The sequence below is a fragment of the Nicotiana tabacum genome, chromosome 4, assembly GCF_000715075.1.
Source record: "Nicotiana tabacum cultivar K326 chromosome 4, ASM71507v2, whole genome shotgun sequence".
Classification (NCBI taxonomy): domain Eukaryota; kingdom Viridiplantae; phylum Streptophyta; class Magnoliopsida; order Solanales; family Solanaceae; genus Nicotiana; species Nicotiana tabacum.
In genome coordinates this window covers 40,752,599-40,772,039 of record NC_134083.1, presented here as the reverse complement: position 1 = coordinate 40,772,039, position 19,441 = coordinate 40,752,599, and positions in this window count along the sequence as shown.

The window sequence follows — 19,441 nt, the reverse complement described above, 5'->3', positions numbered from 1 at the left end:
TAATAAGAATAAGTACAAATATTATGTGTTTTTGGCTCTGTTTTAATGAAGAACACGTAATAAGTAAGCAACTCCTATTTATAACAAATAATATCTCAGTAATTTAAAATTACTTTAGGTTTAAAATTCTTTTATCAAAATTGTGAAGACACATAATAAGCAGACAACTTTAATCTATATCTATCTATCTATCTATGCAATAGTAAAAGGACAAAGTCACTTAACGAAATGTAGTTTATCCTTTTTACACTTAAATTAATTTCACACTAGGCAAAATAATCATTCAATTATTCTCTTAATATTTAGGGAAAAAATATTTAATTATTTTTCTAATATTTAAAAAAAATATTTAATTATTTTCTAATATTTAAGACTTGATTCCATCCGTTTCCTAAAATAATAATTAGAAGAATTCACCTATAATTCCTTCACAAGGCGTAAGAAGAAAATTGATGTTTATCGAAAACTTTGAAGGAAAAAAAAAACCTTTGACCACTTTCCTCTTCCTTTTTGACAACCAAACGATAGCCTCAAGATTCATATGTACTTGCATTTCACATCACTACCAAATTACATAGCGTGAGAATATAATTCCTACAAGTAGTTTAATTTTCTGAAATTATCACCATAGTGTTTAACAATTCCTAATTTAAATAGAAACTAAATATACAGTGTTGAAATAGTCCAATATGAAATGTAAAGTAAAATAATTGATCTACATGTTGGAAGAATCCTAAAATATCTAACGTAAAAAAACACATTCCTAAAATTCCAGTCTTAAATAAATGAGAAAAATACTTTTTCAAGAAGGAATCAAATTTTCTTCAATTCCTAAAATCCTAAGTTAAATAAAAACAAAAAATATCTTTTCAAGAAGGATTAAAATTATTATCAATTCTAAAATTTCCTAACATAAAAGAGAATATTTTATACCTTACTAAAAAGAGAATTCTAGCTTATTCTGTATGGGCTAATAATAATAAACAACTACTACAAAACTCATGTACCGGAATTTCAATAAAGCATACGAGGATTGAGAAGTTTTGTGAGGCAATGTTTCTTTCGTCATAGAATTAGCTAACATAGATCAATACTCATCATATGTAGGAACTTTTATTTTTAAAATTTTTTATTTTATGAATCAATACATATTTTTTACTTTATGTAATTTTTATTCATGATATAAAGTACACGCGCAAAATGCGTACCCTAAGACTAGTATTTATAGGTGTAGGAAAAAGACTAGATGGATTAACCAAGTCCAAGTAAAATATGGACAAACATTTCCATCCAAAACTCAACACTGCGTCGCCATAGATATCACGCCCAAATTGGGCAGCCTCGAACGCGACTGACTATCCCAAGCTACGCGAAGCCTCGCGGCCTGCTGGGTGGTGGAATTGAACGGATCATTCTCGTTGTTGAGGTCGGATCTACTCCCCCAGCCCCGTCGGAGCCAACTTCGCTCCTAGGAGTGTTATTATCAACTCTTTGCGTTGTCTGGTTCGCGGGAACATCAGGAGGAACTGGATCTCGCCTGTTTGCATTATTTGAGGCACCCGACAACGCCTGCTTCAATTCTGTCGTAACCTGATCCTGCCGCGTGAGATGGCCTAGAATGATTGCATGTTGCTCTTGCATGCCCTTTACTGCATCCGCTACATGCTCCTCATCAGCATCATCAGGAGTTGCCTCCCGAACCTATCGAGGGTACCGCCTGTCATGTACCGGTGTGGCATCGTTCCCCTCATTGCGAGTGTCACTGATTGAATCCTCAAAATGAGACTGTTACTGTAACGACCCTACTTGTTGTTTTAATAATTTACATTCCGTTCGGTGGCTTAAGGTCTCGATCAGCTTTGAAATGTGTATTATGACTTGCGAGGATGGTCAAGTTTGATTTTCGGATGATTCAAGATTTAATTGAAAGAACAATTCTTATTTTGGAAGTTTAAGTTAAAATAATTGACTGGATGGTAAATTATATGTAAATGACCCCGAAATGGAGTTTCGATGATTCCAATAGCTCTGTATGGTGATTTTGGACTTAGGAGCGTGTCCGGAAATTTTTTTGGAAGTCCGTAGTGAAATTTTGCTTGAAATGACGAAAGTTGAATTTTTGAAAAGTTTGACTGGGGAGTTGACTTTTTGATATCGGAGTCGGAATCCAGTTATGAAAATTTTCATAGATCCGTTATATTATTTATGACTTGTGTGCAAAATTTGAGGTCAAATAGAAAGATTATGCAGTATCGTCTATGCAGTATCGGGCGAGGGTATTAAAGTTGATCCTAGAAAGATTGAGGCGGTTCAGAATTGGCATCGCACTTTGGCGACTGAGATCAGGAGTTTCCTAGGTTTAGCAGGTTATTATCGTTGGTTCGTGGTGAGTTTTTCATCTATTGAAGTACCTTTGACCAAATTAACCCAGAAAGGTGCTATGTTCCGATGGTCCGATGATTGTGAGGTGAGCTTTCCGAAGCTCAAGACAGTATTGACTACCGCACCAGTGTTAGTCTTGCCTTCCGGTTCGGGGATGTATACAGTGTATTGTGACGCTTCACGCGTTAGTTTGGGTTGTGTATTCATGTAGGAGGGGCGGTTATTACATATGCCTTACATCAGCTGAAATCCCACGAGAAGAATTACCCGGTACATGATTTGGAGTTAGTTGCGATTGTTCACACTCTTAAGATTTGGAGGCATTATCTTTATAGGGTGTCTTGTGAAGCTTACACTGATTATCGCAGTTTACAGCATTTGTTCAGGCAGAGGGACCTAAATTTGAGACAACGCAGATGGCTTGAGTTACTAAAAGATTATGATATTACTATCATGTATCATCCGGGCAAAGCAAATGTAGTTGTAAAATGCCTTGAGTAGAAAGGCGGAGAGTATGGGTAGTTTGTCTTTCATTTCAGCAGAGGAGAGGCCATTAGCTTTGGATATTCAGTCCTTGGCTAACAGACTTGTGAGGCTGGATATTTCAGAGCCCAGCCGAGTTCTTGCATGTGTTGTAGCCCATTCTTCACTATTTGACCAGATCAAGGCTCGCCAGTATAATGATCCACACTTAATGGTTCTTCGAGAAACGGTATTACGGGGTGGTGCCAAGGAAGTTACTATTGGCGCGGATGGTGTTCTGCGACTCCAGGATCGTCTATATGTTCCTAATGTGGATGGACTGAGGAAAAAGATTTTAGAGGAGGCACACAGTTCTCGGTATTCTATTCATCCAGGTGCTACGAAGATGTATCGTGATTGAGGCAGCATTATTGGTGGCAGCCGATGAAAAAGGACATAGTTGAGTATGTAGCTAGGTGTCTAAATTGCCAACAAGTTAAATATGAGCACCAGAGGCCAGGTGACCTACTTCAGCAGAAGACTATACCGGAGTATAAATGGGAATGCATTACTATAGACTTTGTAGTTGGGTTGTCGCGGATCTTGCGAAAGTTTGATGCAGTTTGGGTCATTGTCGACGGGTTGACCAAGTCGGCACACTTTATTCCGGTTGTGACTACGTATACTTCGGAGAGGTTGGCCCAGATTTATATTCAGGAGATAGTTCGGTTGCACGGTGTGCCAATTTCCATCATATCAGATAGAGGCCCTCAGTTTACTTCACATTTCTAGAGAGTAGTACAGAGTGAATTGGGGACCCGTGTAGAGCTCAGCACAGCCTTTCATCGGCAGACCGACAGGCAGTCGGAGCGGACAGTTCAGATTTTGTAGGATATGCTCAGGGGATGTGTGATTGACTTTGGAGGCCAGAGGGATCGTTTCTTGCCTTTGGTCGAGTTTGCTTATAACAACAGTTACCAATCCAGCATAGAGATGGCTACATTTGAGGCTTTATATGGTCGACGAAGTCGTTCGCCCATAAGATGGTTTGAGCCCGGTGAAGCTAAGTTATATGGTACTGATTTGGTGAAGGATGCCTTGGAAAAGGTAAAGTTAATTCAGGAGCGAGTTCGTACAGCACAGTCCAGACAGAAATGTTACGTGGATCAGAAAGCGCGTGATTTGTCGTTTATGGTGGGTAAAAAAGTTCTCTTGAAGGTTTCGTCGATGAAGGGAATCATGAGATTTGGGGAAAAGGGCAAGTTAAGCCCAAGATTTATATGCACATTTGAGGTGTTGAGACGAGTTGGGGAGGTTGCTTACGAGCTTGCTTTGCCCCCCAGTCTATCGGGAGTCCATCCGATTTTCCATGTATCTATGCTCCGGAAGTATCATGTCGACCTATCACATGTGTTAGACTTCAGCACAGTTCAGCTAGATAAGAGCTTGGGTTATGAAGAGAAGCCAGTTGCCATTGTTGATAAACAGGTTCGCCAGTTGAGGTCTAAGAAAGTTTCTGCTGTAAAAGTCCAATGGAGGGGCCAACCAGCCAAGGAAGCGACTTGTGAGGCCGAGGATGACATGCGGAGCAAATATCCATACTTATTCAGCACTTCAGGTAAAATTCTAAACCCGTTCGAGGACGAACGTTTGTTTAAAAGGTGGAGAATGTAATGATCCAACCGGTCATTTTGACTTTTAGAATCCCGTTCCCCTAAATAAAACTCCCCGTATGTGATTTTACTAATTTATTACTTGCGGGGATGGTTGGTTCGGGATTTGGAAGTGTTCGATTTAAATCAGAACACTTAGTTCTTTAATTTGGCTTTAAAAGGTCGAGTTTGACTTCAGTCAACATTTTGAGAAAACGACCCCAAAATCGGGATTTGACGGTTCCAATAGGTTCCAATGATGATTTTGGACTTGGGCATCTATTCGAATCGGGGTTTGGAGTAATCGAGGTTCGTTTGGAATTCCAAGATTAGAAATAACTCCGTATGATGATTTAAGACTTTCACGCGAAATTTGGTGTCATTCTAAATAGTTTAAGTATGTTTCGGTGCGTTTGGAGTAAGTTTGAAGAATTTGAAATTTTTAAGTTGAATCAATTTGGTTTGGGGTATGATTCTTAGTTTTGATGTTGTTTTACACATTTCGAGGGTTCAAGCGAGTTCGTTTTATGATTTTAAACTTGTTGGTATGTTCGGGCGGGGCCCCGGGTGTTAACCGAACGACGCTCGGATCAATTTTAGAATTTGGAGCAGTAGCTGCAGCTTCCAGCTTCTGCAGCAACCGCACCTGCGCTTGACCAGCCACAGGTGCATGGACGATACCGCAGAAGCAGACTGGGCGCAGATGTGCTGGTACAAGCCGCAGAAGCGGGGCCATATGCGACGTATAAGTCGCAAAGTGGACTCGCAGATGCGAGCCGTTGACCGCAGAAGCGACGGGGCCGGCTTAGGGGAAAGCCGCATCTGCGGTGACTTTTCCGCAGATGCGGAGCTGCAGAAGCGGCTTGCGAGCCACAGATGCGAAAGGGTTGTTTGGCAAAACCCTTAATGAACGGGAAAACAACCATTTTTGCCCATTTCACTCCATTCTTGGGTGAATTTGCAGCTTTTTGAGAGGGAATTTCAACTAGCAACTTGAAGGTAAGTTAATTCTACACATTTTGAGTTAAATACATAGATTATGGGTAGATTATAACCTGTAAATTTTGAAAATCAAGGGTTTAGATGAAAAACCTACATTTTATAAAAATGAGATTTTAGCCACGAAAATGGTTACGGAATTGGATAAAAATTGTATATTTGAGTTCTTGAGATTATGGGTAACGTTTTCCTCCAAAAATTTCCGGAATCCGTGCACGTCGGCCTGGGATGAATTTTAGAAATTTTACCATTTTGGGTCGGGTAATTTATTTAATAGTTTAATTTCGAATTTTTGAGCATGTATTAATTATTTTATATAACGTTTGGATAGTTTTTGATTTTTCGGTGTCGAATTGAGATTTTAACGCGACATTCAGATCGGGAAGTGGACCTTGAGATAAGGTAAGTCTCTTGTCTAATAGGTGATTTTAACTAATAATTATTGCTAATTATGGGGGCTACGTACGCACGAGGTGACGAGAGTCCGTGTGTAGCTACTAATTATGCTGCGTCTGGATAGTTTAAGACTCAAAGCATGAATTACTTGTAATAATTGCATCCTTTATTTAATTAAAGTACTGAAATTATATTTAAAATTGTTAGAGGAAGAGTAAAAGACCGAAATTTCGCATACTTGAATTTTTGTGCAAATTACTTGATTGTTAATAGAAATTGTACATTCCTATGTGATAGCCTTATAATAACTTCTCGATTCCGGAGGTTCATAAGAAAATGTCCTCCTTTCTTGTGGAGCGGGTCGAATGACTCGGCATTATAGATGCATCTATGGATCGTGCCGCACGTCCCTCGGCAGTGTACACGACACTCTGGATTGGGCCGAATGACCTCGGTAGGAATCGTGCCTAATAATAAAAATTTCATGATACCTTGATATTTTATTGCAGCTTGTGAAGCAAATTAATAAATTGAAAATTATTAAAATTTGAGAATAATTAATTCTGCTCGTTAAGAAAATTATTGTTGTTCATATAAATCATGTTTAATTAAATATTTTTATTTTTAGAATTATTGACCCATAGTGAGTGTCAAAGTCGACCTCTCGTCACTACTTCTTCGAAATTAGGCTTGATACTTACTGGATACACGTTGTTTACGTACTCATGCTACGCTTGCTGCACTTTTTGTGCAGGACCTGAGACAAGTTCTATAGGTGGACCTACCGACGCATACCCACGCTATCCCGAGGCTTAGTGGTGAGCTGCCTTTCTGAGCCGTTCTGCAACAACTAGTGCCTCTCTTTGTATTTGTACTCTGTCTATTTTATTTCGAACAATATTTTATAATTTTTGTATAATCCACTAAATTCTTATACACTTGTGACATCAAGTCTTGGCACGCACACTAGTAGAATTGTGAATTTTATTATTTTTTTTGGTTTTTATTTAATCGGATCTTTCATATTTTTTTCTTAATTATTGCAAGTAAGAAGAGTTTAATTACTCGGAATTTTTTTTGAAAGAATAAATGTATGTTTAATTCACTAGTTGGTTTGCCTAGCTGTGATGTTGGGCGCCATCACGGCCTATAGGTGAAATTGGGTCGTGACATTTCACGTTCTAGAGTTGTGGTTCTTTCATGACTATTGTTATTTGGAAGTTGATTTTAGTTTTTTGATTTATCGTATTGGTTTATTTATTCAATCTCTCGCTCAATTATTTGATTACTTGATCACCAATTGAATGCTATCTACGAATCTATAATTGAAATCGAAAGTGAAAATTTTAGATTGCACATAGGATTGAGTAGAGCGAGTTCTTGAACATGGGCATCGGGGAACAAAGTCGCTGTTAGGATAGACATATGCTAATTGCCTTGCTTGGTTATTTCGGGAATTATGAATGCATTCTTGTTGATTCTAACTCCATAGATATATCGGCGCTAGATTAGCTTGAATAAACGAGTAAGAACTCGATAGATTCTTATGAGCAATATTAACCATGTCAACCAATAAATCAGATAAATTAATTAGTCAATTTAAGTGAAGAATACAATAGGATTGTTAGATAGCTCATAATCCTAGATCATTTTCATCATATTGATAACATAAAAATATACTCTTCTCTTGTTTAAAGTTTATTAGTGTTTTCTTTTGATTTTAATTAGTTTAGCATTACCACTTTTGAGTTTAACTAGTCGTTGGGCATGCACGTTGCATGTGTATTCCATATAATTAATATAAAATTGAAAAAATTATATCATTTTGTACATAGATGGTAAAACACTTTAAGTTATGATTGCATTTATAAGAAAAGAATTGCACTTAGAAATCATAACAATCTGAATATTTAAGCTAAGAAAAATAAAAGGAGAAGATAAAATATAAGAATAGTAAAGAGCTTAACTTTATAAAGTGAAGAATTTAGACACATGTACATTAATAAATTCTGACAATCTCAAGGCAAATTTAACATTACAAAATAACTTTTGTAGTTTACTTATTTTATTTATTAATATTGAAGGTATTATTAATATAAATTTAAGTGCATAAAAGTCCAACAATATTATAGGGCCATTTTAGTCTTTTATATTTAAATTTTGATCTTCATGCTTATAATATAGTATAATCATTGTTTAAATAATTAGGATAATCTAATTTAGTTAATAGTTGAAAATAAGTTTCGACATCTGACTTCTAATCACCTATTACTTGACGATCGCGTATATTTGCATGTGCGTTTGACCACAACAAATTTTTGATGCCGCTGCCGGGGAGGACTATTTATTATCTTAGTTAGTGTAATATAGAGTAATATACACTTATTACACTCTTGACTATAAAAGAGAGATTGCTCCAAAATTTGTTGCAAAATTGTATTATTATTTTGTCAATTTAGTAGAAGATGAAAAAAAATCAATATAAATTAAAATGGAAAAAAGCAAACAAAAACTTATGGCCTTATATATCGTTGAAAACGAAGAACAATGTGCCTCAATGAAAGAACATTATCGTCTACAATTTTTAATTACTTTTGTGGATTTCAATTTAGCTATTTATAGAAAATATAATATGATTTTCTTATCACATAGAAAGGAATTATATATGGAAACCAAGATGAAAAGAACAAAAAAGAAAGAAAAAAGAAAATGTAATTATTTGCTAGCTAGAAGCAGGGCAAGTATCTTGGTTTCTTATCAACTATCTAGTGCGAAACAAATTTTGTGGGATGCTAGTGTCAAACAAGTTAAGACGCCTAGGGCACTTATCTTTCTTCCTCCATTTTTTTTTAAGTTCTACACTAAAATAAATTACTATCCAGTTTAAACTACATCACATGGAAAAGAACCGATGTATAAAGAAAAACTATGGGGATTATTTCTATTTAAAAGGAAACTAAAAGACATATTTTTGAATTTTTGTTTAGACTTTAACCCCTCAAAAAAACTGTCTAGGAGATCCATCGTCGGAAAAAGTTTAATTTTTCTAAATTTTTTTTCTATTTTTCTTTATTTAAGCTACTAAAATACTACTACAACAACAACAACAACAACTCAATATAATCCCACTAGTGGAGTCTGGAGAGGGTAGTGTGTACACAGACCTTACCCCTACCCTGGGGTAGAGAGGTTGTTTCCGATAGACCCTCGGCTCTCTCCCTCCAAGAACTCTCACCTTGCTCTTGGGGTGACTCGAACTCACAACCTCTTGGTTGGAAGTGGAGGGTGCGCACCACTAGAGCAACCCACTATTGTCTACTAAAATACTACACAACTACGAAAATAAAAAATAAGAAGCTAAAATCAAAATAATAAGTTAATATTTTTACTAACATACTACTACTAATTATCCAGAGGAAATCTCCCACCCCATACTTAAAGGGGTGTAGTGTCCCCAATGCACAAATAAAGTAAAACAATAACGAGGATGGACAAGAAACTCCCCTGAAAGGCCAAAGGCCGAAGCAATAGCGGCTCACGGGGTACTCAGACTTCCCGCAGGCATGGTCCTTTGTGTGGGCACCCCACACTTAGTTCTCACCATCTAACTCATTTTTGTACTCTTCCAATGACTTTGCTTCCTATGCTTATAATCCTACAAAATAAAAACAGACACTAAAAAAATAATATCATACTATATTATAAGTGTGAAAACCCTAAGTCAAAGCTAAAAGATTAAAATATTCTTCAAAAATTGAATGACCAAATTGCCCTTTACTTAATGATTTAATTGAACTAACTTTATGCGGAGCAATTAATTAATTAGGTTAATTAACTTTAAGTCAAAAGTTAATTTACAAATTTACTTTGCCCTTACAATCAAATACTATTCCAATAGCATTGATGTACAAAGACGTAAATGCACAATATTTTAATAAAGATAAAAATACAGAAAATTAAATAAAATAAATACAAATGTGGGACCCATAAGATGGTCAGCTTTTAGTAAGGCCTTTGGGTTTCTTCCGGAATGGTGTATGTAAACTTGAGAATTTTATTTCTTCTCATTAATTACAACCTTTCAAAGTATAAAGAATATAGCAATTATAATTCAAAAACCGTTATTCATGATGTTAATGAATTATCTCATCTGTTGAAGAAAACCAACAAATATACAATTAAATTGTTAATAAATTATCACAAGCAATGAAGAAAATCATTAGACACTCGATCAAATTATTGTCAAAACAGTTCACACAAAATATAAGTGGATTTATGGCCAGCAAGGCTTGTATCAATATATATATTATTCATGCCCGAGCAGGAGTAGTACAGATAGAGGTAAAGACATACATTCAAGGCGATAAAGCAGATGGTGTAGTCGAGCCCAGATGTTATCAGTCACAGCCTAGATGTACGAGCACCTCACTTGCACTTCTTTTAAACTGGGGACACCATGTTGGGCCATTATTTAGGTGGGTTTGCTGATATAAGATTGATATTTGCACGTGTTGCCTGTTCAGTTCTTATTCTTTCATTTTAGCATTGGAAATTTGTGTTCAATATTTTAGTATCTGATATGCACAAGAGCATTTAACTAGGCGATGAAGGCGGCAAAACAAGCAACACTACAACAAATTTGATTATTAGTGATGAATTATTTTGTCGCCTAAAATTCATATTTCGTCGCAAAAGACTTTTTGTGACAGAATTTTTTTTGTCAATCTTTTGTCTCTAAAACACCGTCACTAATAATATATAAAGACGACTTTGCGTTTCGTTGCAAAATAAAGTTACATTAACTACGATTTTTTTCGTCCTCAAATATGTATTATTTATGACGAACTTGTTTGTCATAAGAAGTGTAAACATTTTGTAGTTAAAAATTTTGAATCGTCGCTAAAAGAGTCTTCAATACTGACGAATCTATTTTGTCACTAACTATAATTTTGATTAGTGACGATTTCGATTGTCTTTAAAGATATACATAATTTGTAGTTAAAAGAATGTGATTACGTCGCTAAATGGTTATGCTTTTATGTATAAAAAAACTTTCGTCTCTAAATATATAAATTAGCAACAAATTTGTTTGTCCAAAAAGGACAACAATTTCGTAGTTGAAACTATTTTTGTGTCTCGACAAATGGTGCTATTAGTGCTAATACTAATTTGTCGCTATATGTTGTCTTAATTAGTGACAATTTCAATTGTCGTCAAGCATTAAGTTAATTTATAGATAAAAATATAATTATGTTATAATATAAAGACCATTTCTGGACAAATTATTTCTTGTCACTAAATGTAATCAATCTGTGACGAATGAAAATGTAGCAATATGACTTACTTTCTATAGATGAAGGGGACATTTTTTGTGACGAAAATGTAGTGATCCTAAAATATATAGATATTTAAATATTTTTTATGACAAATTATATACTATATAACATTTAAAATTATAGTTAAATGGTTTGTTATTAATTACATGTATATTTTAATTTTTTAAAATTAGCTTATGTATATCAAAAACATCACGAAAAATGTAATGCCAAAATTCATACAAAACATATATTAATTACATCTACAATGAGATAACATCTTAGTACAAACTCACCAAGTAAATAAAGTGAAAGCACTCAAACATAAAAAGTCTAATTGAAATACATGAATAATAGTAAACGAAAAAAAAAAGTATGTTGCTTCCGGATCATGTGCCAACGCAGCGTCTCTTATCTTATAACTTCATTGACGCTTTTTGCACCTTCATATACCTGTATTAAAAGGAAAAAATGAATATATACTTTTTGATTTCATGATTTAAACAAAATATATTTTCAAACTTAAATGATAAAACTAACATTAATTAGTGAAGAAAATAGTAGTAATAAAATCAGAAATATATAGTAACTTCTTTGCAAAATCATTAACTAGTAGATTATCACGATCAACTCGACATATATAGAAACTCATCTCCTCATCAAAAGAATGTTAAGAAATACTTCATTAAGGGATGAATCAAGGCCCTCAATTTATAGCAAAAGACAATTTTCACAACAAAAGATTGTGGAATTGCTCTTGTGCTAGTCAACTCATGCATAGAGACTAATAGAGTATTGATAAAAATGTTGTTACGAACTTTTATTAGATAGAGATATTAAGTAAATCAAAACCACATGAGAGATAGGTGTTGATTTACCCGGTAATAAAAAGCTATTCATAGAAAAAGAAGAATAGGCAGAAAATACAAGCAAGATTTTTTCTTTCTTTTTTTTGGAGTCTGTAGTTGTATTTGAGTTGGATACTTAAGTTTATCTTTGTGGGAGGCTAATCGTGGGTTACAGGGTTTACATGGAGGGAATGAGTGAAAGAGAATTTTACACGAAAATATTGGAGGGAAGTTAAAATAATTGAAAATTAACTTTTGTTATTTTATTTCCCCCACCCCCCAACATTTTCAGGTATATTTCCATGCTTAGCACTTCCATCCTTTTAATGACTTTCCATTAAAATTATTAAGATTATATTTTTATCTTTATAATTTTGTATATGAATATGATTTCAACACTTTTTTGATTGAGGGGTTTTATTTGGAAAAAATGTTACGATTGATATTATGTATACACAAGATCAAGCTTATAGGGACGTGCGTTATGATCCATAGATGCATCTATCATGCCGAGGCGTTCATCCCGCTCCACAAGAAAGGAGACATTTTCTTATGTACCTCCGGAATGAGAGTATATTTATTATATGATAAATTCAGGAGGAAGAACAATTTCTCTTAACAATTAATTAATTTAAACAGAAAATCAAGTATATGAGATTTCCATCCTTTAATATTTTTATCTAACAATTCAGAATATATATATATATATATATATCAAATAATATTAATTAAATAAAGAATACAATTTACACAAGTAATTCATGCTTTGACTCCTAAACTACCCGGACTTTAGCATTAATAGTAGCTACGCACGGACTCTCGTCACCTCGTGCATACGAAGCCCCTACAATTAGCAATAATTATTTTATTTTAATCACCTATGAGGTAATTTTCCCCCTCACAAGATTAGACAAGAGACTTACCTCGTCTTGCTCCAATTTAATCCACTAGTAGACCCTTTCCTCGATTATCCACTATGTCTTGCTCGAATCTAGCTAAAATAATTCGATACAATCATTAAAATTTATAGGAATCAATTCTATAAGAAAATACTACATTTTTAATAAAATCCCGAAATTAATTAAAAGTTCGTCCATGGGGCACACGTCTCGAAATCCGACGATAGTTTCAAAATACGACAACCCATTCAATTACGAGTCCATCCATACCAGTTTCACTCAAATACGACTCTGAATCGATACCGAAATCTCGAAAATTCGTTTCTATGAGATTTCAAAAAAATTCCCAAATTTTAATCTCAAAACACAAATTAAATGGTGAAATCAATGATATATTTGTGTATATAGACTAAATCCGAGTTAAAATTACTTACCCCAATGTCTTTCCTTGAAACTCTATCCAAAATCGTCTTTGATCAAGCTCCAATTTGTTAAAAATGGCAAATGGGATGAATGTCCTCTTTTTATAAAATTGTCGAGACAGCCTTCGGAATTGGGCCTCGATCGTGGCTTCGATCATGGCCTTCGAGCCTAGGCCTCGATCGTGACTTCGATCATAAGCTCGAGCCTGGACCTTGGACATGGCCTCGATTATGGCATCGAGCCTGGTCCTTTTATCATAGCCTTGATTATGGCATCGAGCCCGAGCCTTCGATTGTGACCCTCAATCTTGGGTCTCGATCCTGGCCCTCGAGCATTGCCTTCAATCATGACCCTCGAGCATTGCCTTTGATCATGTCCCTCGAGCTGGACCTTCGATCTTGGATTTGATATTGAGCCTCATCCCTGGCTTCGCCTCAGGCCGTCGACCTTGGGCTCGATCTTGGGATCGATCACAACCCAAAAATATCCAACAGAATAAAAAATTGCAGCAGCGTTTTAAATCAAAATTTTGATCCGTTAACCATCCGAAACTCACCCGAGGCCCTCGGGACCTCAACCAAATATACCAACAAGTCATAAAATATCATACGGACTTATTTGAAATCTCAAATCACATAAAACGACGCTAAAATCACGAATCATGCTCCAATTCAAGCTTAATGAAACTTAGAATTTCCAACTTCTACATTCGATGTCGAAACATATCAAATCAACTCTGATTGACCTCAAATTTTGCACACAAGTCATAAATGACATAACGGAGCTATGAAAATTTTCAGAACTGGATTCCGACTCCGATATCAAAAATTCAACTCCCCGGTCAACCTTCCAAACTTAAATTCTCATTTTAGCCATTTGAAGCCTAATTTAACTACAGACTTCCAAATAAAATTCCGAACACGCTCCTAAGTCTAAAATCACCATACGGAGCTATTGGAATCGTTAGAATCCTATTAAGAGGTCGTTTTCTCAAAATATTGACCGAAGTCAAACTTGGCCTTTTAAAACCAACTTAAGGAACCAAGTGTTCCGATTTCAACCCAGACGCTTCCAAATCCTAAACCAACCATTCCCGCAAGTTATAAATCATAAAATGCACATACGGAAAGTTTTATTTTAGGGAACGGGGTTCTAAAAGTTAAAATGACTGATTGGGTCATTACATTCTCCACCTCTTAAACAAACGTTCGTCCTCGAACGAGTTTAGAATTATACCTGGAGTGATGAATAAGTGTGGATATCTACTCCGCATGTTTTTCTCGGCCTCTCAAGTCGCTTCCTCGACTGGTTGGCCCCTTCACTGGACTTTTACTGCAGAAATCCTCTTGGACCTCAACCGGCGAACCTGTTTATCAACAATGGCAACTGGCTCCTCTTCATAACCCAAGCTATTATCTAGTTGAACTGTGTTGAAGTCTAACACATGTGATAGGTCCGCATGATACTTCCAGAGCATAGATACATGGAAAACCGGATGAACTCCCGATAGGCTGGGAGGCAATGCAAGCTCATAAGTAACCTCCCAACTCGTCTCAACACCTCAAATGGGCCTATAAACCTTGGGCTCAATTTCCCTTTTTTCCCAAATCTCATGATTCCCTTCATCGGCGAAACTTTCAAGAGAACTTTTTCACCTACCATAAATGATAAATCACGCGTTTTCTGATCTACGTAACTCTTATGTCTGGACTGCGCTGTACGAACTCTCTCCTGAATCAACTTTACCTTTTTCAAGGCATCCTTCACCAAATCAGTACCATATAACTTACCTCACCGGGCTCAAACCACCCGATGGGCGAACGACATCGTCGATCATATAAAGCCTCAAATGGAGCCATCTCGATGCTGGATTGGTAACTGTTATTATAAGCAAACTAGGCCAAGGGCAAGAAACGATCCCACTGAGCTCCAAAGTCAATCACACATGCCCTGAACATATCCTCCAAAATTTGAAGTGTCCGCTCTGACTGCCCGTCGGTCTGCGGATGAAAGGTTGTGCTGAGCTCTACACGGGTCCCCAATTCACTCTGTACTGCTCTCCAGAAATGTAAAGTAAACTGAGGGCCTCTATCTGATATGATGGAAACTGGCACGTCATGCAACCGAACTATCTCCTGAATATATATCTGGACCAACCTCTCTGAAGTATACGTAGTCACAATAGGAATAAAGTGTGCCGAGTTGGTCAACCCATCGACAATGACCCAAACTGCATCAAACTTCTGCAAGGTCCGCGGCAACCCAACTACAAAGTCTATAGTGATGCGTTCCCATTTCCACTCTGGTATAGTCATCTGCTGAAGTAGGCCGTCTGGCCTCTGGTGCTCATATTTAACTTGCTGACAATTTGGACACCTAGCTACATACTCAAGTATGTCCTTTTTCATTCGTCTCCACCAATAATGCTGCCTCAAATCACGATACAACTTCGCAGCACCTGTATGAATAGAATACCAGGAACTGTGTGCTTCCTCTAGGATCTTTTTCCTCAGTACATCCACATTAGGAACACATAGACGATCCTGGAGTCGCAGAACACCATCCGCGCCAATAGTAACTTCCTTGGCACCACCCCGTAGTATCGTTTCTCGAAGAACCATTAAGTGTGGATCATCATACCGACAAGCCTTGATCTGTTCAAATAGTGAAGACTGAGCTACAACACATGCAAGAACTCGGCTAGGCTTTGAAATATCCAGCCGCACAAGTCTGTTGGTCAAGGACTGAATATCTGAAGCCAATGGCCTCTTCTCTGCTGAAATGAAAGCCAAACTACCCATACTCTTCGCCTTTCTACGTCTGCAACCACATTTGCCTTGCTCGGATGATATAGGATAGTAATATCAAAATCTTTCAGTAACTCAAGCCATCTACACTGTCTCAAATTTAGGTCCTTCTGCTTGAACAAATGCTGCAAGCTGCGATGATCAGTGTAAATTCACAAGACAATCCATACAGATAATGCCTCCAAATCATGTACCGGATAATTCTTCTCGTGGGGTTTCACCTGACGCGTGAAACGTCGCAATATCAAATACCTAGAGTGCATAAATCTCTACATCTCTTAACCATGGAATTAGTTCATCTAACTAACACTATTTACCAATAATTTATAACTTCCAATCATCACATGTGTGACCATTCATCCACACCCAACCAACAAAATTACATCAACTAATCACCTTTCAATCTCTACAATGGTTATACATTTAAATTGGGAACTTATGTCTTCTAATCACCATACCATAAGTTCAAATACCTAGTTCATACTCATATTCCTATAATATATCCATACATGTAATTATAAGGGTGTATAGTTACCTTTTGGAAGAAATCTTGCAAAACCCTTTTTTGAATTCTTGAAGAAATTTCTTGAAGATCTAAGGATTTCATGGCAGATTGAGTTAGTTCTAGAGTGGAATTGATGGAATGAAACACCAAATTAGTAGGGATTACTCACCTTGAAGATGGGGGGAGTTGGAGGTCTTGAGAGAGTGGAGGAAAATCCCAAAGCTCGGCCAAGAAAAATGGGGTAAAGTGAACCCCGAATGAGTATATAGCGTTTCGGGCACCACAGGTGGCGTCGGGGGGCTCCGAATGAGTATATAGCGTTTCGGGCGCCACAAGTTGCACCGGGGGGCTACCTGTGGCGCTGGTTCTAGTACCTAATAGAAATCCCAACGACAGGGATAGCGCCCCATGCTTCCCTGGGCGCTGGCGACGGGAAATTATTTTTCCTGACACGGAAACAGGCATAACTCTCTCATACGATGTCCGAATTCGATGATTCTTTTTGCTATGGTTCCGTAATTTCAATACGGATCTAATACTTCAATCAAAACTGAATTTGGAGCTCGTTTTCTTAATATGATACCACATATACTCGAAGAAGTGACGTCGAAATATCCTAGGTTCGATGCCGAAACATAGCAAATCAAGTTTGATTGACCTCAAATTTTGCACACAAGTCATAATACATCATATGAAGCTATTCAAAACTTCAAATAGTAGAAAAAAGAGTAATTACTCAAAACGATAAGTCGGATCGTTACACTTAGCATCAAATTTATGGCATAAATAATTTTGTAAAGAACCAAATTAAGTGGTTCGTCTCCGACACGAAAATAAATAAACTTAATACTTTTCAATAAGAAAGTGAATTGTGCTCAAAGCTAAGTAGAAAGAAAAATATTCCTAAAATTTCTAATATAAGTGAAAATGAGATTTTAGTTTCTCGAGCTCGATAGTTTTTTCAAAAGATGGTTGTTTTAATCACAAGTTCAATTAGTCTAAAAGTAAGTATGTTTATCTTGCATGAACAAAACTACAGATTCATAGTTGAACATAAAGTATGATCATTTAGTTTTTAACTATAAATCTTTTCCGTCGCCAATAATAGCATGATTCAACTACAAAGTTAAGTCGTCACCATTTAAAATTGTACATTTTGTGACAAAATTTTGTTGTAACTAAATTGTAGGGTAATTAGAGACAGTAAAATAATTGTCACTAATTGTTTGCACTATTAGTGACAAAAATGAAGGTCACAATTAAATGTAAAATTTTATGGCTAAAGTTAACAATTTTTAACTACTAATTCTAATTCGTCGCTATTGTAACAACATATTTTTTGTGACGAAACTTTTTTGTCTGAAACTTTACCTAATTCTAAGACAAATAATGGTTCGTCGCTAATTGGGTACATCATTAGTGACAAACTAATGTGTCATTAATAACTTTAAATTTTGTCGCTAATATTACTCAATAAATGGCGCCAACTCATTTTTTGGTGGGAAATTTTAGTGGACGAAACTGCGCTACGAAATTTTGTGTTTCGTCACTAAAAGTATGTGGTTCATGTATTTAAAGACGAATTATATTTTTTGTCACAAAAATTGAACAATTAATGACGAATTTTGTGTTGTCGCTAATAATTTCGTAGCTAAATATCACATTTGTTGTAGTGCGCTAAGTTATAGGGAACCAGATCTAAGGAATGAGTTATCTGGTGATTTTACAAGATTGTAAATAACAAAATCTGCTTGCACAACAGATTTTCGTTTAAAATATGGGTTAGATATTTCACTAATAAAAGTTGATTCTGATACCTTTTACATGTCATTATTTTCCTTGTCATCAATGGAACTGTTGTTTTAACGGGTCATGATAAAGGAGAAGAGTGTTACCAAGAAGTTGCAGCCAAATATTTTCAGCTGTTGCCGCTCTACCCTGCCCCTTACCAAGTTTGTATCTTATTCCTAAGCTAATATTAGCGCATAAAAAGGAAACTAATTCGATCACTAGAAGTGATCTCTTAATGCAGGATCCACAAGATTTTCATGGTACCTCTTCTTCCTGTTTCCCTTTTACTTTTTGTTTACTTTTTCTTTATTGTTGTTAGTGGGGTGCTTCAGTACAAAAATACTACACCAATTAATGAAGTAACAGAACAATGATGACAATTTTAAGTCGTTAGTTAGCACACATCCACTACTATATTGATCTGTATTAGTTAACATGTACATGAACTCACCATTCGGTAAGCTTTTCAATAATCTCCATTTTACCATATGAAGGGATATATATTTCGTACACTAGGATAGATTATATTGTTTATAAGAATAAATATGTGAATTAAAGCAACCAAAATCTAGCAAGTGTATCTAATTTCAAACATGTACATGTTGTGCAAAGAGAAGTAGTAAAAAGAAAGCTAGCTAACAGTTAGTTTTGTCACGTCAAGTTGGAAACACAGAAGTATAATGGGTAAAATTGAAGAACTATCAAGCTTCTACATCAAGATGACGTATGGTTTCATAGCAGCATTTTCAATATATGAGCCAACAAATGGCCTCCCAGACGGCCAAAAAGGAATTTTTCAGCGTTTTACATCGCCAAAAATATTAGGGTTAAAGTTTTTTTAAACTATAGGCAGGCAGCGCCGAAATCAATTTACAAATGCCAGATAGGCTATAACTGATATTTTCACAAAATTGACATGAAGTCGGTATTTTGTAGTCTGATCTCATGCCTGTCAGATCCTT